Genomic DNA, 24,506 nt, shown 5'->3' on the forward strand with positions numbered 1-24,506 from the left:
TGTTCCAGACTACCTTCTCAAGGATTTTGCAAAGCAAACAGCTGTGGAAGATAGAAATAGCATCTTCCTCAGAGCAAAGGGCAGGCATACTTACTGCCCATTATAAAAGAATTAGCTCTCCTAAGTTTAGGGCTCCCCTCCTGTAACACCATACACTATATGCTGGTTTCCCCATGGGACTGCAAGGCCAGAGGAACTATGCACATTTGCTGATACTCATGCTGAAAGGTGAGTCATGAGTCATAAAGTCCTTTGTCTCTGACCCAGGAGTCTCGTGTCTTCTGCCACCTAAAAGCTTGCAAATAGAGCACCATTTCAGACCCTTTGCAGTTCTTGACACCTTATGGAATTTAGAGATGAAATGAATGTGTTCACTGAAAATGTTTAGCAGACATCTTGGGACTTGGTAAGCACTCAATAAATGCCAACTCTTATTATAACCACCAGAATATGAGTGTTCCCATGAGAGCGCCACATAAATAAAAGTGTGTCTACACTGGAGCTCCCACTAGCAGACATTCAGTCCTGTGTGTTAAGGCTTTGTGTATTTCCAGGTGTATATTTTCATACACTCCAGGTACACATGCCCTCAGAGAGGTGACTTATGTAACTCTTCTTTGCCATCAACACCTCAGTGACCACTTGGACTCATTTCTTACAGCAGAGCCTGGCAGCGAAGTTCTTAGGACATGTTCATTTTATGTGACTGGGAGAGACTTTGAACGTGAGGTATCACCCAGATAAACAGACCTGAGTAGGCGCTAAGGGCTTACCATAAGGATGGTGTCTATCAGTCTCTATCTTGCTTAGTATTGAATTTCCAACTTATAGCACAAGGCCTGACCCATGGTAGAGGCTCAGAAAATCTTTGCTGAAGAATGAATGCTATCCCAGAGAGAGGCGGAGGGAGCCTTTCTCTGCCATCCAGAAGTAGGCTTCCAACTCACTGAAGTGTGCCTGTCCTCAAATTATCCCCACCAAACACGGCGACCATTTTACCTACTAAAAAGAACTCCATCAAAAGTCTAAGGTAAAAAGAAACAATAAAACAACAAAACAAACCTTTGACCTACTTCGTTCTGCACCGAAAGGCACACTTTGGCAGACAAAAAGGTTCAGTGCTATGTAAGTGTCATCAGTGTTTCACTTAATATTTTAATGAGCTGAGCAACTGACATCCTGGCTGAATACATGCCTTTTGTGGGTCTTGTTGCTAAGCAAAAGAGTATAAAAACTTGTCCTTAAAACACACACACACACACACACACACACACAAACTCCTTAAAACGTAAATACATCCCAACTGCCACTTGGATTCATACAAAGATGACTCCTGTCATCCTTTCTCCTGCCTTCCCAAGCCAGCTCTTCTCATATTTTCCTTCTCCTCCCTCAGAGTTGCTGAGTTGGGTTCCAGACTCCTGTGCTGGTTCCTGGATTCAGAACAGATCTTTCTGAGCCAGGACATGTCTGCTGGGACACGCAGTGCCATTTTTAGCTTTTTCTCTCCTCTTTCTCCCCAACCTTTCCTAGAAAAATACTGATATATTTATTTTAATATTCCTTCTTTCCCTTCAGCTGGCAAAGCTTTCTCTATATCTGATGTTTTTCTCATTTGCTCCATGCTTTTCTTTTGCTCTTCTCTCTTTTTTCCCCTTTTCTTCTCCTCTCTCTGTAGTGGGTGATAGACTGGAAAACCCAGGACAACCTTAGAGAAGCAGTGGGGAGAGAAGCAGAGGGAGCAACAGCAAACTGAATACCCTTTGAGCAGCATGGTATTTGCATTCTTTCTTTGCCAGCCCTTGAAGATGAGCATTAAAATTCTTCCCATCACACAGATGGGAAAACAAAGGACTGAGAGTTGAAGCCACCATGCCAAGTCTAACAGAGGGTAAACAGCAGCACCCAGATCCTGGCCCAGACGTGTGACTCCAGGACCCTTTCTTACCCCTGTGCTCACCCCTTGAGCTCAGACCTAAGGCATGAATATGAGTCACCTAAACAAATAAATAAAGGAGAGGGCAAGTTCTAGGTAGAGGGCACAGCATTATACAGAGGCCTAAGATGTGAACCAGCTTAACACGTTTGGGGAACCACAATGTCCACGGGGAAGTAACCAGGAAACAAAATCCCTAGTGAACTTCAGAGACTCATTTATGACAAGCTTGGGAGTGGTAAACACAGAGGGCTCATATTCAGGAGACCTGGGAGGGAATGACAGCTCCATTTCTGGGCAGTGTGTTATTTAACCTCCCTAAGCCTCTATTTCCTCATCTCTAAAACTGGAATGACACCCATTTCACAGTTTAACAGCAAAGATTTTAAGAAGATAACATGTGAAAAAGCTTGTAAACTGTGACGTTCTATGCAAATGTCTTTCTCCCTCCTGGCTCCTCTCCATCTGTAATGGAAGGTAGGTTCAGAACAGGGACTCAGGAAGCAACTATAGAATAAAGGACATTCCAGGGGCCTGGGAAAACCTTGCAGGCAGCCTTTGGTCCAGAAGTAATTCTTTCTAGCCTGAAGTCTGGGAGGTTTATGAGACCCAGCCTAACCCAGCAGTACAGAGAAAACGGTTTTGCCAAAGGCATTAGTCAAGCATTTTTCCACTAGAGGAAAGTTGCACCTTTGACCTCCAGCATTTTATGGGTTTTATGAAATATGATAAGAACAGAAATGACTAAAACAAAGAAATACCAGGCTCTATAGCATAAAAACTGAACTTTGAGAAAATACAGAGGACCTTCAGAATTTGTATATCCATTCTAATCCAATGAACTGATGTAGGATGCAGGGTTGTCCTGGGACATGGACTGGGGTGAGAGCAAGGCTGATCAGCAGACGAAGACATGGCTTGCGATTAAAAAAAAAAAAAAAAAATGCCAAGCCCAACACAAGAGCCACTTCCCCAGCCACCACTGGGTTTCAGTACACGGAAAGATCTGGAGTCTTTTGCAAGTTGTGCAACACTAGCCGGAAGAAAAACTCAATCTGTCACGTTTTGAGGATCTCTCTCTGCCCCTAAGCTCCACTCTAGACACTAAAGATACAGCAATAAATAAGACAGGAAATATCACTGCTTTCTTGGAGCTTACATTCTAGGGCCCAGTTGGCTGGGGTTCAGGAGTGCAGATGAACAAGACAATTTCAGATAAATGCTAAATGACACATAGGAGCTGCTCAGCAGTATTTGTCAACTGGAGGGATAGATTAATGAGGCTAGGATTCTCTCAAAAGACCACCTTTGCGCAGCAAGGCAGTAACACCACCTGTCTTCACTGGCAATGCCATTCAAAGCAGTTCTTCAAATCCATCCAGTCATTCAGCAAACTGTTCTTATGTATGTAGTAATCTAGTTCTTATGTATCTAGTCCATGCCAGGCGCTACGCCAGGGCACTGGGGATATACAGACAGAACATATCCCAGGCATTCAGTAACCCTTTTATTGAAAAAATCAGCTTCTGTTTCTTCTATCTTCTACTAACTTTGCCCTCTTTCAGATTCAGCCTGCAGGCCCCTCCTTCCAGGAGGGACATGAAAGGTTCAGTGCCAAAAGGCTTGCCGAGCCTGGATGCTACAGGCTTCCCTAATAGGAGAAGTGGGAGGTGACATCTGCACAAGGCAGGCGGCTCCTGGCTGGAGTCTTCCATCACACTCAGGATCTCATGTTGAACTAGCAGTGACAATGAAAGTTACAGATCAGCCAAGGCAGTGACCAATTCTCTCTCGAGCACGAGCACACATGTTATTTAATTTGTAAGTGAGTGACCCCACCCCAGAATGTTCTGGATACCTAAGATGTCTAGAAAGCTAGAATGTTCTAGAAATCTAGAAGTTTGCCTTCTGTAAAGAGGAGTGGAAAATCATCACAGAAGAAGTCTTACTGGCTGCTCTTCCCACAGAGCAGAGCAGAGTCCTGTGACCACAGCATAGGTCCCCTTACCGCAGGTCTCCCTCTGGGCCCACAAACATGCAGAGGCACACGAATAATTAAAATGGCTGTGGGCGCCTTAGTATTAATATTTGAGATACATGAGGAAACAAATTCAGCCAGTTCTGTAGTGTCTTTTCTTCTCTAAATCCCAGGATGCCTTTGGGAAAAGCTTAATCTTTCTTGCCCTATATAGAGCTCTCTTCCAGGTGTCTGTTAATCCTTTTTTATTTTACTTTTTTAAGTGAAGAGAGTTTATGGAGCTGACAAAATCATTTAATTTGTGATTTCAAAATTGCAACCAGAGGAGGGTGAATTTGTGAGTTGTTTAAAAGTTTGGTGGAAAACAGCCCAGACGAGGAGCCAGAAAGGCTGAGGAGGAAATACAGGTGCTGCCAATGAAAAATAATCTACCCCCAGAGGCTGAGTAGAGAGCAAATGAAAAACACAACACAGAACAAGAAAGAGCACATGTGTCCACCTGAAAATTGTTGTCAATCTCTTTTCTCCCCCTAGAAGATGATTTAATATGCAAGAACAAATGTGTGTGTCAGTCGGGGTTGCCTTCTGGAAGAAGTCGATGCATAAATCCAAGACATAAATAAACAAGCCACCATCTTAGACAATGTTCTTGAAAAACTGACAAGGCAAATCTGCTTTAAGTTGATAGGCTGAGGCTGGAAAAGTGACCCTGGATTCTGTTTGCTTTCCCCTGACTTGATAAAGGTCTATAATTGCTATCCTCCTTAACTTTCAGCCCTCCCCTCCCTCCACCCATACACAGGCACCCTCCCCAGAGATTAACATGACCACCTTTGTATATACTGACATACCATGTCGAGGTATCTCACTGGCCTCCTTGGCGCAGTGTTAGTTATGGATCCTAAGAGGCAGCAGGGTGGTTTTTCTAGATGGCTTTGGTTTGATTTCTGACTACTCCCTCACTTTAAGTTGTTTTTTATTTGATTTACATGTATCATCATAGGTCATGAGTGAGAACTGGAACATGACTAACGTAAATTTTATATTCTGTAACAATATTAGCACAGACTTTGATAACTCTGTGGGTTGATTTTTATTTTGCTTTGTTTTAGCTATGGAGTAAACCTGACTACGACTTCAGCTTTTCTTCAAGATGGAAAATTCTATCATGAAGCCTATTCAGTACTCTGAATAGGAACGTTGGCCCTACTTTCGATACTTGGTGAGGCTGATGTGTTCCTGGGTAGATGAGGGGGAGGGCGGTCCCTGAACGCAACCATTCCTCCAGATCAGTAGCTCTGTATCAGGCCTTAAGTGACAGAATAAACTCAGTCGTAGAAGGCTTGCTCTGAAAAATGCAACTGAATATTGTCCTAAAGAGTGAATCCTGGACAGGACAAAACAGACAACAAGGTGAGGGCTACCTTATCTGCAGTACCTCGTGCCTGGCATGAAAACGTTCCATAAATAATTTTCTGAATAACTCAATGTACCCTTATCCTCATTGGTATATTCATCAAGCATCTGACAAAACACCAAAAACTGAAATCACCACTTTATTCATATTTCTCAACTTCCCTCACTAATGGATATTTTGCCAGCATCCCCAAAGGACGGCAGAATGAACTGACTGGACCCTTTTGTGCCCAACCTCTTCCTCATTTTTGAAAGCTGAAGAATCTCTCACCTGTAAGACCTGAACTGGCCTTAGCTAGGTCTTTTTCTGTTCCACAGCCCATCACCACATCTCTACTTTATGCAGAAGAGCAGTGACATGTCTAAAGGCCAGAAAAACAAAGGTCTGGAAAATTAACAAATAACCTAACCAACCCCTGAATAATAAAATGTCCAAGGCAACGTTAAGGGTCAAGGGGGAGGGTGATTTTTTGTTGGCTTGTGCTTCACTATGTGTATGTGGTTTCGGGTTTTTTTTTTTTCCAGAATGCCCTGTTTGGAATGTGGGTGCTATACTTTTATCCTACCAAGAGAAGAAGCTTTTGCACTTGAAAATATTTTTTTACTTGATAGAAGCAATAAATAGGAGAAAACTATTAACAGCTTATGTTCGCTTATGGCCTTCCTAACCCCCTACTCAACTTGTTTCTTTGCAGCTATTAAGTATATTTTGCTTGAGTGTCACCATAATGGTGAGCACACACTCTGCCCCTCCACAGCCACCTTGAGGCCAGACTTGATACTCCATTGAATTAAAAAAGAAAAAGAAGGAGAAAGGGAGGGAGGAAGGAAGGAAGGGAGGAACGAACGAACGAAGGTGATAAATTCACATTTCCAAAGCATTAATGGTTAGTTTAGATTTTCTGAAGAATGTCCCAAGAAGACAGAGGTGTTCTACAGCACAGGAAAACTTCATCCAGAAACACCAACCACCAGGTCTTCCTTTCTATGTACCATTTGTTCTAAAGAATACACAGATAGGGCCCACGCAGACTAACTGAATTTGGATCTCTGCGACTGAAACCCAGGTTTACTAGTTTTAAAAACTCCCCAGGTTATTCCAATGTGTAGTCAAACTGAAGACCACTCTAGCCTCCCTCACATCTCACCCTCTCTCTCAAAAATTATATCCTCATCCCCTTTACCTCACCCCACAAACAAAGATTCCTCATTAAGATCTATCCTCAGAAGGCTATAAAGTCAGTGGAAAAGCAGTTTTCCCGATGACAAATAGTATCCTTCTGGTCATATGCAGAACCAGCATCTTTTAGAATGGGCAAGGCATGTCCCCTTTCATTGGATCCAGGAGGCAGAACCTGTACATACAGCAAGGACGTTGGTGTAGTATTTTACAAACAACATCCCTGGACTAGCCTGGAAAAATGCGCTCATTTATTCTCAGGCAGAAGGACTTGCACTCGAGCCCTGCTAGTAGGTGGGTATATATCTTCTTTGCAAATAATCCAGGAGAAGAGGTTTTACATTCCTTCAGCAAACTATGACAGTGTTAAACAAAAATATCTGCAAAGTATCAGTTTAACTGGTCTGAGGAGAAAGAAGCCATCAGATCAGATTCCTTTTCTGCATCCCCCTTCTCTGTTACCTTTCTCCTGAATTAACTGCCTTTTCCACGCTTAGAAAAGGCAATGAGCTACAGCAGAAAGGACAGGAGGCCAGTCAGAGTCGGGGATTGTGAGACTGCGAGAACGGAATTCTACTCAAGCTGGTTCAGGGCTCTCAACTCTTACACAGCAGAATCACCTGGAGGGCTCTGAAAACATGTCTGGTGACTTTCACTCAGTGGGTACGGGAGGGGAGATGCCTGCATTCACAGTTCTCAGCAGCCTCTGGTCTCTCCTCCTCTCTGCATGTGCTTCATTCCTGCCTCACAGAGCTAATCCCTTTGCTGGTTCCAACACTAGGATGCCAGAGGGCCTGTGCTTTGGGTTTGCCAGGACACCAATGCTGGCCCTCTACTCTGCAGAACCTTCCAGAATGTCTTTCAAAACTGTCTCTCAGTTCCAATTATACAGCAAATACACCTGCTCACTGCACAACTAATACATTGGTTCTTCTTTGATCTTTGTTCAAAGGTTGGTCCCACCACTTCTAGATGTGTGACCTTAACCATGAGATTTAGAACAGGGAAACAAATTTCCACTTCACCAGGCTGTTGTGAGGATTAAATGCAAATTCATACATTGCAACTATCACACTGTCTGGCACCTACGTTAGTCTCCATCTCCCTCCAAATGCAGCGGTCAGGCTAGGAGCCCGATTTGCTGTTTCTCTCTCACACTGACACCCGCGTCACCCCCACCTATACAGTCCTTCCAAAGACACCCACGATGTGGTCTAATGAGTCTTGTTGCTTCTCCCTTTCCTCACCGTTGTCAATAGCCATTTTCATAATTCATTAGTGCAGAGACTGGAAGGAAAGTTCTGAAACTCAGTACAGTTTGGTTTACTTTTGTTAGAAGTCTTTGGTTGAGAAGAAAATTAAAACTAAAATCTAAAATCAAATTTTTGTTTCAAGTGTCTGTGGGCTGACCCCATCTACACTGTCTTAGCTTGGGTTACTACAACAAATCACCTCCGAACGGGTGGCTTTAACAACAAGCACTTATTTCTTACACTTCTGGAGGCCGAAAGTTGAAGATTAAGGTGCCAGCAGACCCAGTATTGGGTGAGAACACACCTCCTGGTGCGCAGCTGGCTGCTGTCTTGCTGTGCCCTTCCCAGGCAGAGAACAGAGAGCACACACTCTCCTGTCTCTTCTTGCAAAGGCACTAATACCATTCATGATGGCTCCACCCTCGTGACCTAATTGCCTCCCAAAGGCCACTCCTCCTCTGAATAAAATCACACTGACGGGTTAAGATTTCAGCATCTGAATTCTGGGGGGACAAATATTCAGTCCGTAATAGCGCCATCCATCAACCCTGTGGCCTTGAAAAACAGAGACTTTGCATGTATTCTGTTTTCATTTTTACTTGTTTTAAATTTTGTAAGTCTTCTGAATGTGTATAAGATTAAACTTGGGTAAGAAGTCTAAAATTATTTTTCCTCTCCTTTCCCTCTATCTCCTGACATGTTTCCTGTTTCTCTGTTGGTTAAAAGTAGCATCTTCCCTTAGTTTTTAATAGCTCCATAAACTCTCAGTCCTCCCCAGCCTTACTTTAAGTTATTATGTCTTGTTGCTTTCTGCTTTTGGTCAGTGAAGAGACTCTTCAGCTTGTCAAGATATGCCTCTATAGGATGGAAACTGGGGAGAAAATTCTGACAAGCTGAGTTTTTATTTGATAAGCTTTCTCATGTGAAGTCAAGTCCTCTCTTTGCCTTACCAGGACAGGTGGTAGAGAAGCTCTTTAGATCTTTTTTCTTCTTGGAAACCTTGCACATCTGGAGCAAAAGCCCCCTTTCTTATCTTTTGCCATACTGTTCAAAGCTTTTAAGAAAAAAAAAAAGCAAAGAGAAAATCAGATTTCATCCAGAGATGGCTCCTTTTGGAAGCCCTAGACTGCACAGAGACATTTAGGAGGCAGAGGTCACTTTCTTTTGAAGTCAGACAGCTGTCTCTTTATCATACTGACAATTTCTGGTTGGGAAGAACATCTGAAAAACATATTTCCCAACATGAAAGTTGAGGCAGCCCTTTACCCTGCCATTTCCCGCTCTGGTCTCTACGGGAGTTCCTCCAAACAAACCTCGTGTTACAAGAGTGGCAGGCCTGCTCCTGCCATCCCATTCTGCCTCGCAGCCTTTTGAAGGTCCCCTCTTATCCTCCTCTCTCTCTCAACCCCCCTTCTATAGGTGCTTTGAATTTTATACTTTAGAGATAAGAGAAAAGTCTAACGTCTCAATGACAACATTCAATGGCATTTTGACCCCTGCAGAAATGAATAAATCATCAGATCCACTTTGAAACTGGAAACTGAGGGCTACCGTAGACCACAGGAACTTTGGGGACCTCACTTGGAACCCTCAGTGAGGTTCTGAGTGATGCTTTAGGAAGGCATTTTATGCAGACATGCCATGATCCTGCCTATGACCTTGAAAGGACAGAGGGACCCCATTTCCACCAGTCAGAAGGCCCAGGGATGGGAAGAAAAAGAAAAATAGCTTATGGAATCAGTAATTTTTAAATAATAATAATAACAATCAATTTTATTGAACATTTACTCCATACCAGGTACTATACTAAATGCTTTTATAAGCATTATCTCATTGAATCCTCCCACCAATCCTACAGTTTCTTCACTTACAGATGAGGAAACAGAAATAAGCACAGTAAACCAGAAGTCGATATGTATTTGCATTCCTTGCTGTAGCCGTAAACTGGAAACAACCTGACTGTCCACTAATAAATACTTAAATATGCTTTTTATTAAAGAACGAATTTATACTGTAATATTAATTCAAAAAAAAAAAAACAACCTTTTTTAAGCCAGATAGAAAGAAGAGAGAGAAGGTTCAAAAGAAATTTGGATATGATTAAAATTGAACACACAGTAGGAGCTAGGAAGCCCAGTGCCTCTCAGAGAAAACTCACCCAATTCCAGACCAGTTTCTCGGTCCTTAAGAAGCTTCCTGTGTATGTTTTACTGGACTGTCAAGCATAGCACCCTCTTGGGATGCAGATGGAAGATCTAGTAAAGTGACTAGATAGGGTGACAATAATTTATCATCCAATCAGAACTCTTTTAAGAGTGAATGGGGTGCTGTCAATAAGTTCCCCGGGCACCAGGCATAACCCAGGAGTATCCTGAGCTGACCAGGACGCGTGGTCTCGTGCACAGGAGACACTCCAGAGGACAAGCCGCAGACAGTCCCCACACACAGCAGTGATTCTGCCCTCCCCTGGCTCCAGGGCTCCATCCTGATCTAACATCCTGCTACATCCTCTATGTTTTCAAGTGTCATGTCTCTTTCCTTCTCGTCCCCTGACTGACTTCAGGTACTTCTGCCCCAACAGACTCCCTGGGGTTAACAGCTTCTACTCCTGTCTCCAAGGGGATGAGATCATCCTCCACCTAAGACAACAGAACCGCAGACACTGTCTCACTCGCATCCTCTGTGAATTGCTACATGACCACTGCCATCTGTGCAGACTCACAACAAAGCAGATGCCTGGACTCCATGAGGAGAAGGTGTCCGGCTCACAATCTCCTCAGCTTTGCTCAAGAAGACCAGAGAGTCCTAAGCTCCAGGGGACTGAAGAGAAGACAAAAAAAAAAAAAAAAAAGAAAAAGAAAAGAAAAAGAAAGGCTGAGGAAAACCAAAAAGTAAAGCAAACTCTATTCCACTCAAACTGTCTCGATCATTTGTTAGGAACAAAGCACAGAGCCCTGACCCTAAAATAAATCAAATCCTCAATCCAGCCTCTTCAAAATGAAACAGACTGCATATGGGAGATTCATCCTCTCCTCTCCTTGCTCACCCACCACCACCCCACTCACATCAGCCACCAGAAGCCTTTTACACCACATAAAATACAGCCCAGGAGAGGCCAGGCCCATCACTTCATGAACATGTATTTGTATCCATTTTATAGCGGTCTAAGGAATCCTGTTTCCTTGGAGTAGAGAATGTCACTTTAAAATGCTGTGCAAATGATATATTAAATCCTCCTCCCTTATCTTTTCATTGGGCATTTCTTCTGCTTTGAGTTGCGTAGGTCAGTTGAAACAAATGCTAAATGTTCTGTCCCAAGCAGCAAGATATCACAGAAGGAAAGGGTCAAGTGTAAGGAAAGTCACACTGTGGAGGGGACAGAGCCAGTAAGTGGACAGGCAGAGTGACCAGTGCTTTCCTTTCTCACATACCAACGCCTGTGCTTTATGAACAACCATTCACACAAATGGCTGACTGCCTTTGGTACCTTTGGTCTTTGGTGCACAGGAAGATTCACAGAGACATCTACAGGTCGTAGTTGGAACTGGATTAAAACGAAGAATGGTACGTACTAACCTGTCAATACTCTAATTCGGATGATTTCATCAAACACGAAGGTCAATTTATTGGGAGTTAATTGGACTAAATTAACTAGGAAACAATTTGTTATTTATCAGTATGCAAATTATTCAGTGTGGGTGGGAAAGAAACTGACATTTGTTGAGAATTTACCCCATGACAAGCCCTGCCCTGATTAACTCCACACTCAGATGCCATTTGATTTCAGAACAAGCCTCGGAGGTAAGCAGTATTAAATCCATTTCACAGGCAACCACGGCCTATAGGTGTTAAGTATCTCATGCAAGGCCCCACAGGGAGGAAGCCCAGTGGAAGAGGCAGGTTACACAAGGTTATACCCTCTCTCCATTCTCCCACTACAGCCAGAAGCTTTCCCACTTATGAACTGACTACACCCAGGGCTCCCAACAATCATGTACATATTATGTGGCTGTAAATTACTCACTCTTCTTATCAGATAGGTTAAAAAAAAGAAAACTGGCAGTTTTAGACAAATAGACGAACATCTTTGTGAACTCTCAACTGCTGAGTAATGAGAACAATAATTAAGGTCTAATCTCCTTAGTCCAAAGCAAACGTACAGAATCCCTTTGTTTAATGCTCCACCTTTCCAGATAAAGGTGCATGGTGAGTTCTCTGTCTTCTACCCCCCTTCCCAGCGCCTCTCCAAGACTGCATGTGGACACACGAACACACATGGGATTGGGTTGTTGTCCCTAAACTTTGCAACTGCGTGGTAGGTAGTCAGGGACCTCAAGCATGACGCCCGCTAGCTCCCTGGTCTGCAGGTCCTCATCACTGGTCCATCCAGTCGCTGTTGTCTGGCTAAGGTCTGCTGCTGCTGCTACTCACAGCTTGTCCTCTGGTTTCTCTTTAGGCTTGGCTAGACCCAGTGGTGCCTCGTCGCTACCTAGCAGCCTCACCTCCACTCTTGCTGGGGGTCTTGCTGGAGATCCTGAGGTCTTCCTGCAGATCTCATTTGGGCTCCAGGTCAGTGTTGCCCTGAGCCTCCTCCAGGCATACACACCGACATACACAGACACAGATGTTCCAGGCGCCTCACTTAGCCCCCTGGCAAGCTTGCCGGCCAGTGCCCTGAGCACTGTCAGTGTTCCTCCCAGATACACAGACACCCTTGGATACCTTCAGGGTATTGTGGAACCTGGGTGAGACCTGAATTCAGACCCTCTCTTTATGCCCACCTGAGCTGTGCCTCCATTTTTACTCTGATGTGGCTGCTCCCTCCTCCAACATCAGCATAAATTATTCAATCAATTCTTAAGACTTCTGCATCCACACAGGTTTATGCAGCAGCTCAGCCAGGCCCGGCATAGGTGGGACTTAACATTTTTATATAAGACAAAAACAAACATCAAGACATAGCACTTAAAAGGTGTGTGTGCAGAATGAGTAGGAACGGGGAGAGACCTCAAAGACAGCACTCTCTGGGTTGAAAGATGACTGCAAGAGGAGACAGGAAGAAGTCCATTGGATGATAGAGGGGAAAAAGTGGCTGGAGGGAAGGCAGGGCATGCATTGTTTACATTTACGAATTAGAGTGGCTTTTCCTTCTCAATTAAATTTATATCCTTTAGTTAGTGCCCCCCAAAATAAATAAATCAATAACTTCTAGGAGCACTAAGAGAGTCTGGTCATTCAGGGCCAGCTGTGCCAATACAGAAACAGCCCTGCTCTCCGGCCGGCTGCACCTCCCACCACAGCCTCCTCCACTTTCCTCACCAGGATCTCCACTCCCGCTCCATCCACTCTCAGGGCCCGCAGAGAAGCGGTCAGTGCCCCCACCCAGCCCAGCCCCACCCTCACTCCCCCACAGCTTCAACACTGCAGGTTGTGTTCTGTGCCTGGCAGATCTCAAATAGAGCTTTGATTGTCCTTTGATTGTCCTATTTAAGCAGCCAGATGTCTAATTTCAAATATTTAAACCTTCTTTTGAGAAACACATTGCAAAAGCACCAGATGTGTAAATGTCCAGTATTAGAAAACGTCTCTTTTCTCAAAATGTAACTTCAAGTTTTATTAAAGTAACCAAATTTTCCTCAGTACTTCTAAATCTCTAACTCCCTTTGTTTACAGATCCCAATAAAATAGTTCAGGATTTTGTGGAAAGGTCAGAAAGCCCCCTCCCAGGGGCTCAAGGTCCAGTGTCAACTCTCACTTGAAGTGTCTGTTCCCACTAAATTCTCGGTGTTACCAGCTCAACATCTCACTGTTTGTGACCAGCTCAGCCGCATTGCTTCACTCCCGCAAAGCACTGCTCACATAGGACTATTGAAAATGCCAGGTTTTACTAGTCTTTTTATTCATTTATTCATTTAACAAACATTTATTAAGCACCTACTATAGACTATGTCCTGTTTGGGCCCTGAGGATTCAGCAGCAAACAAAAAAGATAAAAATCTCTGCCCTCGTGGAGCTTACATTCCAGGGGAAACACTCAGACAACAGATACAATAAATAAGACACTGTAGAGTGTGTCTGGTAATATAAATGCACAGAGATAAATAAAGCAAAATAAGGTGAAGCAGAGTGCGGGAGGGAAAGCTGATTTTTTTTTAAATAGAAGCCTTTACACTGAGCAAAATCTCAAAGGAGGTGCTAGAGAGAGCCAAGCCCATGTCTAGGGGAAGGGCGTCCCAGGCGGAGGGAGCAGCAAGTGCACAGCCCCTGATGGAGGATCAGCAGGAAGCTGGTGTGGCTGTGGTGGGAATGAAGGCTGGGAGAGCCAAAATGTGATCACAGGGGTTGGGAGCTGACTGTGCAGGCCAATAGGTCAGTATGATGACATTAGCTTTTACTCAGAGTGAATTGGGAATCCACTGCAGGGTTTGGATAAGAGGAGTGATTCTGACTTACATTTTAGAAGGACCCTCTGTCTCCTGGATTGGAAAGAGATTGAAAGAGGCAAAGGTGAAAGCTGGATGATGAATTTGGAAGCTATTACAATTGCTCAGGTTAGAGCTGGTGGCTGGAATCACTGTCCCAGCAGGGTGATGGTGAGGTTATGGGTGTATATTGAAGGTCTGCCAACAGGGTTTGCTGATGTATTGAATGTAGATGTAAAAGAATGAGAGGAAGCAAGGATGAAACCACAAGGATGCGGTTGTCATTTATGGAGATGGAGGAGGAGAGTGGTAATAACAACCCAGTTTAGGAAAGAATGTCAAGTCAATGTCAGGCAGGGGAATTTCCCCCTGGCTGTGTCCCTCCAGAGTCCCAGCTTCTGGCCTCATTGCTGGGCTCCTCTATTTCCAGATTCTCTTTCTTCTTTCCTCTTCCAGGGGGTTCCAACTGCCTACATTGAGCTGCCTGACTAGAAACTCCAAGGTTCCTATTTTTTATTAGGTGCGAATGAACAATTTAGTTCTTTCCATGTGATGAAAAAACTGGAAAAAAAAAAAAAACCCAAGCTCTCAAACTGATTACAAGAAATGTCAGTTTTATCCCAAGCTTGCTGCAAATGAAGTCAAAGAATTTTCTCTTGAGAGAAACACTTAAGAAAAAGAAGAAAAAGAAAAAGAGGAAGAGGAGAATACAAAAGAGGAGGAGGAGGAGGGGGAGGGAGGGGGAGGAAGAGGAAGAAGAAGAAGAAGGAGAAAGAGAAGGAGAAGAAGTTGTTGAAGTTGTTACAAGAAAGAAGACAAAGAGGAAGATGAATGAACAAAAGTCTTGTTGAAGACTGTCAGCTCAACACTCTGGGTCAGCAGGCGGGTGGCTAGCCAACTTTCCAGATGAGGCCCTCATCTCAGCAATGTCAGTCCAGCCTTTGATTAGGATGCTAATTACTTTCCATTAGAGGCCTAGTACCTTTCTTTCTTCTATTATGTTATGCTCTAAAGGAAAGGTTTTCACTGGCATCATGCTATGGTATCATGTCTGTACATGTACTGTAATTGGCATCACTGCCCTCCAACCTGCTTTTCTATGCACAGAGCCCCACTGGCTGTGGGCTCTAGAATAGGAGTTTGGTCAAGGAAGCAGTGAAAGTACCAATAGCTCAGAGAACCAATCTTGACAGCATCATTTTATTCAAACTTTCTGTTAAAAGAGAATTCTAACATACATGAAAAGCAGGCAGACCAGTACAATGAACTACACACCCATCACCTGGCTTCAGCAATTATCAACTCAGGCGATGGTATTCATCCATATCCCCACCCACTTCTCTCCCCTTGTATTATTTTGAAACAAATCCTAGACATCATATTATTTAATCTGTAAAATTTTCACTAAACTATAAGGTTAATTTTTTACACATACCATTGCCACAATTTAAAAATTAACAATAGTTCCTGGAGGGGAAAAGTGTTAAGAGAGGATTCTGGATAGACAAGATGACTGTATTAGGGTCCAATGATGGGAGGAAAGGTGGTGGGGTAGAGAGATAAACACTGAGAAAGAGAAGGAGTGAGAGAGAGAGACAGAGATCAGAGGTCAAAAGATGAGGATGAGGAAGCAGACTGGTGGTTGTACCAGCTGGATACTGAGAGGTAGGGACTGAGCTGGAAAGGGACTCAAGGGAATTTTTCAGGATGATGAAAATATCCTGTCTTGATTGTGGCGATGGTCACTCGGGTATACTCATTTGTCAGAGCGCATCAAGTTGGAGCATGTCAATTATTTATGTCAATCAATAAATCTGAAAAAAATGTTTTAAAAATTAAGGAAGAAAAAATAGGTCAGGAAGTTTTGAGTAGGTGAGGCGGCCAGAACTCTGGCCAAGAAGTGTGCTGAGGTGCCCAGAGTGCCACCTCTCCAGGAGCTGGCTGTGAGGGCTCCTGACCGCAATCAAAGGCAAAGGAGAAATCCAGAACACTGCTCCTCCACCCTTCCCAGTATCATATAATCGTATGTCAGAGCTGGATCACTTTCCTCAAGTATATTCCATGGAACACCGATTTCATGAGTAAGTGAATAAAAAGAATCTCAAATTAAAAAAAAAACAAACAGTTCCTTAGTATCATTAAATTTCCAGTAAGAATTCAAATTTTCAACTGCCTCATGAATATCATAGTTTCATTTTAGAGTGAGTTTGAATTGGGATCCAAATAGGGTCTACATGTTGTGATTGATTGGTAAGTCTTTAAGTGTTTTTTTATAGGTTCCTGTCTCTCTCCTTGCCTCTCCTCTCCTCTCCTCTCCCCTCTCTCCCTCCCTCTCTTTCTCACCTTCAAATTTGTTTCTTGGAGAAACAATTTGCAGTACTGTAGAATTTCCCATGGTCTGGATATTACCACCCCCTCTATGGTATAGTTTACCAAGTACTTCCTATTAATTAGTAGATAGATTAGACACTATTGGCTTGTTTTAAAATCACATTTGCAGCCTACTTTAGTATTGACTGTTTCCATTATGAAATCTTACTATTTCTCACAAGTGTAGAATTTCCTCATGCTTTTCAAGTCTTGTAACATTCTTTTAAGGTAAGAAATATTTGATAGTTTTATTCCAAAAGGACAAACCACCTTAAATCAAGTATTAAGAAAACATTACTATTTTAGAACAAAAAACTGATGAGAACTTTTGGCACAAAAGTTATATTCATAATGAGAATAAAAGCTGTCCCAAACCTGGTCTAGGGCAGAGCTTTTTTTTACGTGCTATAATTCACAGCCTCCTCTGGGATGTAATTGGCATTGCTGTTAAAATGCGTGAGCAATCTTCTGATAGACCTAAATAAGATTAAGGACTTCTGGGAAGCCAGGGTTACCCACCCAGCTGACTTGCTAGCCTAATAATCTTTAACCAGACATTATTTTTTCTTGTATTCAGTTTAACAATGATTAACCATTCACTTTTCTTAAAAAATCCCTAAGGGGAATCTTGAATCAGCACACTTAAAGGTCTCACACTTTGTGGTAGCTTGAAATAAAGTTTGGGCCCAGTCTTATAATTAATTCATTTATCCAAGAAGTTATTTTAACATCATTTAGGAAGAAACATCGTAATATATTTTTTACTACTTTGTGTGGCTAAGAATTTTCACTGAAAGATATTAAATGTATTTATAAGAGTCCTTAAACTTATGGAAAATGGTTTCCTCAAAAGCTCTGAGCACTCTGATTTGACTAATGGAGAGAAATTTCTTCTTCAGATAACATAATTCAAACTCAGTTACTATCATGGAGTAAAAGATCTTCCTTCAGATTATTTCTAATGAGCAAATTAGTGCCTTGGTCATGGGATCCAAGTGCCTTGAGAAAATATCTCTGGATAAGTGGAAGCTGGTTAAACATCATGATTTAATTGTTGTATCAAATGCATCATGCATAATCTATGGAAGCTAATGAATCTAATCGGTGAAGGCTGAATTGGTAAGAAGTAAACTTCACATCTGCATTTTTAAAATACATTAAGTCAGTGAGAAGTAAAATACATTAAGTCAGTGAGAGCACTTCAATAAAATTTTAAACTTGATTGTAGTAAAAATTAAATGAAAATATAATAAAAGGATAGGTTGTGTATATAAACATATATTCTAGAAAATTATTTTTTATAATGTCTATTTAATAATTTTGTTGACATTATCTGGAAATTATTTTAGTTTCCAAGGAAAACTATATTAGTGTACATATTACAATGGAGTTGAGCCCATACTCCCATGCCTTTCAGAACGCTGGACTGTGCCAAATGGCTCAAGATGGCTCAAAGTAGACCTGCAGACCTCAAGGTCTGAGCAGGGCCACGAGAGGTAGGTTGGGCCTCAGCTGATTCTCAAAGTTGACCACCTAGAATCTTCATACAGGATTTATGCTGATATGCAAAACATCTGGCCCCTTCTGGAAGCCAGCCTAGGTGCCCTATACTGGCTCGTCTGCTTTCATCACCTCTGCATCTACACCAAAAGAGAACAGGACCCTTGTATCAAGAAAACTGACACTAGAGGCAATGGGAAATAATAATAACTATTTCACAGAATTTTTAGAAGGATTAAAAGCAATGATGTATATAAAGAACTTAGCACAATGTTCAGTGGACACAGGAGGTACTTAATATTTATTATTTTAATGCATTAAATTATCAATAAATATATTAAAATAGAAAGGAACACACTAATTATTATTATTAGAGCCTTTTCTTTCTCAAAACTGAGAGATCCACAAGTGCTCAGGGTCAGGGATTATCAATGAAGAAAGCATGACTTCCTCTGAGACTTCATGCGTACGAAGAACACATAACCAAAATAACTGTGGTTGCACAGTGCTTTATAATCTACAAAATGCTCTAACATGCATTACTGCACTTGAACCTCAGCTCACCGACAACCACCCCAAGTGCTCTGTGGGACAGGAATCCCTGGGAACCTGGTGAAGATGGATGTGATGTCACAGCCACACTCCTAGGGGAGATCTGACCTCTGTGCATTCTGACTCTGGCCTCCTTCCACATCTCACAGTCACAAGATGTGGGTGTCCAAGAAAAGGGATTCCTAGGACACCAGACTTCCAGTGCCAAAACCAGCAAAGTTCCAAGATAAGTCGGTCACCCTAATTTCAAGAGAAATGGACACCTAACTCCATAGACCAAGAGTGTAAAAAGCATTAGCTGTCAGAGACAAAGGAAACATGCTGCTTAGTACAGCGCTGCAGACCTCCAAGGTTACATGGTGTGAGAACTGGACACGTTGCTCCGTCTGGGAAGACAGCTTCTAAAAGCTCTCAGCTCTCCAAGAGAGCCAGGAACAGGTTACAAACATTTCTCACTATGGCCCCTGTCAAGGGGTCAGTGCTGGTGCTAATCTCCCTCCATGGCGTAAAGGCACTCTTTCTGAGGCTTGGCAGGTGTGTCTCAGCATGAACTGGGTGATTACCCAGCTCAGGCTTCCCCTCACAGAAGCAGATATCTGCAGGAGGGCCAAGCAGCCCTGCTAGAGCTCCTTTAGAACAGCTGCGACAAGAAATTGTGTCACAATGCAAAGGAGGGGGCACAAACTCCAAATCTCTCCTTTTAGAGAAGTCTAAAAACTCCCACTTGACATAGAATTTTAAAATTTAATGCATTAAAAAAAAAAAACAGTGACATCCTTTGCTTTCAATGCTTTCCCCGGCCCCCATTTTAGAGCCTATATACGGAGCTCATAGTACATTTCTCTGCAGCTTTTGGATCTGGTACATGTGAATTCAAGGAATTATCTCCAGAACAAATGCTGAATCATAAACCTGCACGAACTCAGAAAAGGCTATACCTAGGTGGGTCTCCTGCCACTCAACTTAGCAACATCTCAGTTCCCATCCAGAGAATCTGCTTCCCTCTTCCAACATAGAAGACCGTGTTCTCAAATTCTCCACAAGTTGGGGTGTGTGTGTGTACACGGGTGTGCACAGGTGCACTGGGGTGGGAGTGGAGGTTGAAATTCCTCTAAGCCTTTTTATAATTACTAGACGTGTTTCATAAAGAAGGTAAGGGAGGAATTTGGTTCACAGTTCGATTTTCACTGCTGAAAGGAATACACCAAAAAAGGGCATCAAAGAAAAATGCAGTTTTGTCATCATTGCAGCTACCAGGGGAGCAATTTCCACAAGATGCTAGAGACCAAAGAGCTATGAAACAAATCTGCAAGCCAAAGACCCAGGGAAACCATAAGGCTGTAGGGAATCTTCTATCTACCACATTATTTGACTATTCTAGAAAAAGTTACTCACGGGGAAGAGAATGAGCATATAAAGCCTCTAAGAGACTTCAATGACATATTCCACTCACCACAGTGAAATCCTCTTACCATATAAAGAGGCAACCTCAGCTGAGGATCAATTACTCAGTGTGTCAGACATCTTCAGCATCTGCCCTCCACATGCACTTTCCACCCTCCCCAGCCTTCTCTGTCCCCTGAGAGGCTGACTTCTGCTCTTTGCATCATCCCAGCTCCTTTCCCCTCTGCCTTCTGGTTGGATTCAGGTGATAGGAGGCACATACAAGAGATAGATAGGAAATGTGAGGATGAGAGAAGGAAGCAGAGTGAGGTCAGAGGTCCTTCCTTGAATGAGAAAGGATTGCCAGTGGCTCCTTCCCTCTGGAGAAGTCCACAGCCTGCATGATGCTACAGCTGCAGCTGTCTCTCAGAGTTCTGGTAGCTCTTCCTTCCTCTGCCCCTATAAACCTATGGCTCGTGAAGACTCCTGGTTGTTGCTAGCCCTGGGGATATTCACCCTCCTTAGTTGGCTTCCCTTAAACCTGCCTATGTCCTTATATAGAGCCTCTTTGTTAAACTCCTCTAATAAGCTCCTTTGAGTGTGCCTCTGTTTCTTTTGAGATTTTGACAGATACCCTCAGCACATCAAAGATGGCGCTAGTCTGCATGGGGCAATGCACCAAAGTACAAAGGCCAACAGCAAGTGAGAGACAGCACAAAGGACTACCTTCCTCCTCCTTCCCACTTAGACCTATCAGCCAAGGAATGTATACATTGAAGGGAGAATTTGGTAAAAAGGGTCATAGGGAAACCTTCTGAGACCTTGTCCTAGGATCCTATATTCCTGGCCTTAATGACCTCTGAATGAAATAATCCAGAGAGCTTTTCTGAGTACAGTTGAAAGGTCCTTGTGCAAATCATCATTTTGCTGACCTCTGAAAAAGCTGGTTAACCCTCTCTTTGTCTACCGTAAGAGTACATCTGGGTTTCTCTCACTGTCTTAAACAAAACTGATTGGGACAGCCAGACAAACTGAAAAGGCTTGAAACCATCTGGGGAAAATGGAGACTTTCACGGTCTGGGGAGATTCAGAGATGAACACAGAAGGTCATCGTGGCCAGGGGAAGACTGTTTTAAGAAATGAAATGTGAGTCTAGGAAGTGAGGCTGAAACAAAACATCAGCCCAAAGGAGAAAGGACAAAGAACATACAGTGTAGACTCCTGAGCACTAGAGCAGTATCTATCCAGGCAGGCACAGAGCAGGCAGCTAGCAAAGATCCTCATTAGAGGAAACTGGTGGGGTCCACATAGTATCATATATATATATATATATACGTATACACATACGTACACATACACATATACATACACACACAATTATTAAAGCTCATAACATATTATTCAAGACGTGCCCTCACAGTCTCTCCCCCAGCCTCCCAAAGAAGCCGTAAAATGTTTCCTTTGGACGATAATACCTATCACAAGGCCCAACAAGTGTCCAAGGTTTTAATAAGAATTAGATAATACTATGAAAGTTCTCTGAAAAATATAAAATGTGACACAAATACAGACAGCTGTCATTGTTTACTCAATGGAGTTGAAAATCAAGAAACCCATTTAAAATAAACCCAATAAAAGATAAAAGAGGCCCAATTCTCTCTCTTTTTTTTTTTAAATAATAGAAACTGAGAAGAAGGTAGGTAGTATATTAACACGTCCAGGCAAAATGAATCCAAATGAACCGAAGTCTACCGGAGACCTGACAGATTTTAAACGATCACTTCATTCCCAGGAAAATTGTGAAATTTTTATTATCCTAATAATTGTGTTATGGTACAAAAAATTAAAGAAATCATCATATTCCAGCTTGCTTAATATTTCCACAGTGGAAATAAATGATAACACAGGTTTTACTGAGAATTTTCATTTGTTGAACACAGCAGGAAAGTTGGTGGCAGCTGAGCTCTGCCAAAGAGAAACCTATTTGGGTTAGACTGATATGAAAATTAAACTACTGTAGTGTATCAAAATGTGGTAAAGTGCTTTTAAATCTCAGCCTTAGTGATTTATTGAAAAGAAAGAAGTGACTTATTGGAAAGGAAGAAGTAAAGAAGAAGAGAGTAGCGAGAAGACTTAATATGAAAGATGGAAGAAATGATTGTGAAACCAGCCAATTCCTTCCCTCAGTTTTTGCTCCTGTGTTTTATTGCACTAAAAGGGAAAACACAAAAGCTGGGGTTTTTTTTTTTTTTTTTCCTCTTTTTTAGGCATAGGGGAAAAATGGATAAGAGAAAGAGTGATGGTAAGATAGAAATTAGAAGAGAGAGTTGTGAATAAAAAGAAACGAATTAGTAAAGAGGAGTAAAGAAAAGACAAAAGTCTGAGAATTTACCAAAAGGAGGGATAAAAGGAAGAAAATCAGCCAGGAAACAGAACTGGTTCCTCTGAGTAAAGTATTTTTGTCCCTCAAAATTGTAGAACAAGTGTCTTGGTAAAAGTTTAATTTTTTCTTTTTTCTTTTTCTAATGTGTTACGTTCATCGACTTGTTTCTTGTTCTAGAAGGCTACATAACATTATCCCCTCCTTCCTACTCTACCCTTCAATATTTTAACAGTATCTTTAGGCAAGAATTTCAAGATCCATATAACTTGAAGTTTGGAGCAACTGGGTTTATTTTTTCCACAACAAGAACATCAATTCTACGTGGTGAGACAAATCATCAAAAATTGACAGTGGCCCAAACCACTGGCGTCCAAGCCACCTGAAGATTTTAGAAATGGCTGACTTGTAGGCATCATCCCTAAAATTGGGATAAATATATCCGTAGGTTACAAAGCCTTTGAAAGAATGAGATGAGTTAACGTTTATAAAAGTACCAGCAGGGGCTAGGCTATAGCAAGAGCTCAAGAGTTGGATTTTGAATTTGATTCAGTTTAAAATCAGGATTTGTGCTTGAATTGTTTCAATAATTAAACCATCAAAAACTTAAATTTTCTTTAATTGGGGGAAATACTTATTTTTAATACCTTCTTATCTTATTGTTTAACACCTTTGAGATGTAAAATCCACAAAATAAAAGCTACTCCAGTAGAGGTGCTCAAAGAAGAAATGATGGGAACTTTCCCCTAATGAAAACCTGGTCCAAGATTTCCTCCTTTTTCAAAGGAAAATCTGCCCTTGTACTCATTTTCTGGCATCATGACCTTATAATCTTCTCTGTCAAGAAATGATCTCCAACCTTATGTTTTGTAACATTCATTTAAACAGCACAGGCATGATGGCATCTCTCCAACTTTCTCCCAGTTTTCCTTTGAGTGGATAGATAGCACAGGTAGGTCCTTATACATCTAGCTGTCTTGCTAGAGAAGTACTGTAAAAATAAATTCATGACGGCAATTTCCTCAAAGGAAAGGGTCAAAAATGTGCCAAGTAATTTAATTTTAAAAGTGACTTTAAGACAGGAAATCAGGAGCTGGTTTGTGAGTAACTTAAGGAAGGCTGAGGACTGTGGTGAAGGCACAGATCCTGCACCACCCCAAACTTAGTGGGGCTGACCCCTGCAAGGGAAAGTTTGTAAGCCCTTTGTAGAACAGTATCTTACCTTCAGGCCTCTGACTGTCAGTCCTCTGCTCTGGTTAATATCATCAAGGGAATCCTTGCCTGACAGAATGTAATTTAGGATCTATTAAATATGATTACTTGGCCTTGAAAATGATGGATATTGGACAGAATTATAGAATCACTTTACAAAAGAAAGGTCTCTTTTACATCCTTTCTTGTGGAGCCGAAAATGAAGCCTGGGGAAATCCCTCAGTGGGGTTTGGCATTTATAGGTTAGGTTATGAAAAAGGGAATTGATATTCATATTAAAAACTGTAAAAATTGAGCAAGGTGAAGATAGTGAGCATGCAGACAGCTGTGACGTGTGTCTGAGGGGTGAGTGGCATGTTGCCCAACTGATTTACTTGCTTTAATTATATTAGTAATGTGAAAGTCGACATGATTCGAAACAAGCTCTTTGGGTTTTTTATTCAAATACTAGCCCCCAGTGACTACTTTTTATGGTCCTCCCAATTTCCAATTACTTAAATGTTCATAGCTGAAATATTTTAGAGTTCATTGCTGGGTTTGCTTTGGAGGTGGCCAATGCTTGAGTTTTAATTTAATTACATTTTGTTCTTGGTTATAAAAGTAATATATGGTCATTGAAAAAATTGCAAAACATAAAAAAACTGCAAAGAAGAAATTAAAATCACTAATAATTCTGCCACCCAGAGATTGCCATTAACATTTTGCTGTATACCTACTAGGCTTTTTCTTTATATATATTTATATGTCTTTATTATTTTTGTTACTTAATTGGTATAATGGCATGTATACTGTTTTCTAAAAATGTTAACAATATTATACCATTACCATACTCCCATATTTTTTTAATGGAGGTACTGGAGATTGAACCCAGGACCCTGTGCATGCAAAGCATGGGCTCCACCACTGAGCTACACCCACCCCCAT

The 24,506-nt window shown here is 42.0% G+C and overlaps 2 long non-coding RNA genes across 3 annotated transcripts in view; both read right to left on the minus strand.

Annotated features, from left to right (window-relative positions):
* LOC106730801 overlaps positions 1-24,506 on the minus strand; it is a 125,351-nt gene that overhangs the window by 59,033 nt on the left and 41,812 nt on the right. The gene's annotated exons all lie outside the window — the stretch shown is intronic.
* LOC116664163 lies at positions 1,919-8,952 on the minus strand. Its single transcript, XR_004320527.1, has 3 exons — positions 8,720-8,952; positions 8,597-8,603; positions 1,919-1,929 (listed from the first exon to the last, which is right to left on the minus strand). It is a non-coding gene; the product is annotated as an uncharacterized LOC116664163 (long non-coding RNA).

The sequence above is a fragment of the Camelus ferus genome, chromosome 6, assembly GCF_009834535.1.
Source record: "Camelus ferus isolate YT-003-E chromosome 6, BCGSAC_Cfer_1.0, whole genome shotgun sequence".
NCBI classification, from domain to species: domain Eukaryota; kingdom Metazoa; phylum Chordata; class Mammalia; order Artiodactyla; family Camelidae; genus Camelus; species Camelus ferus.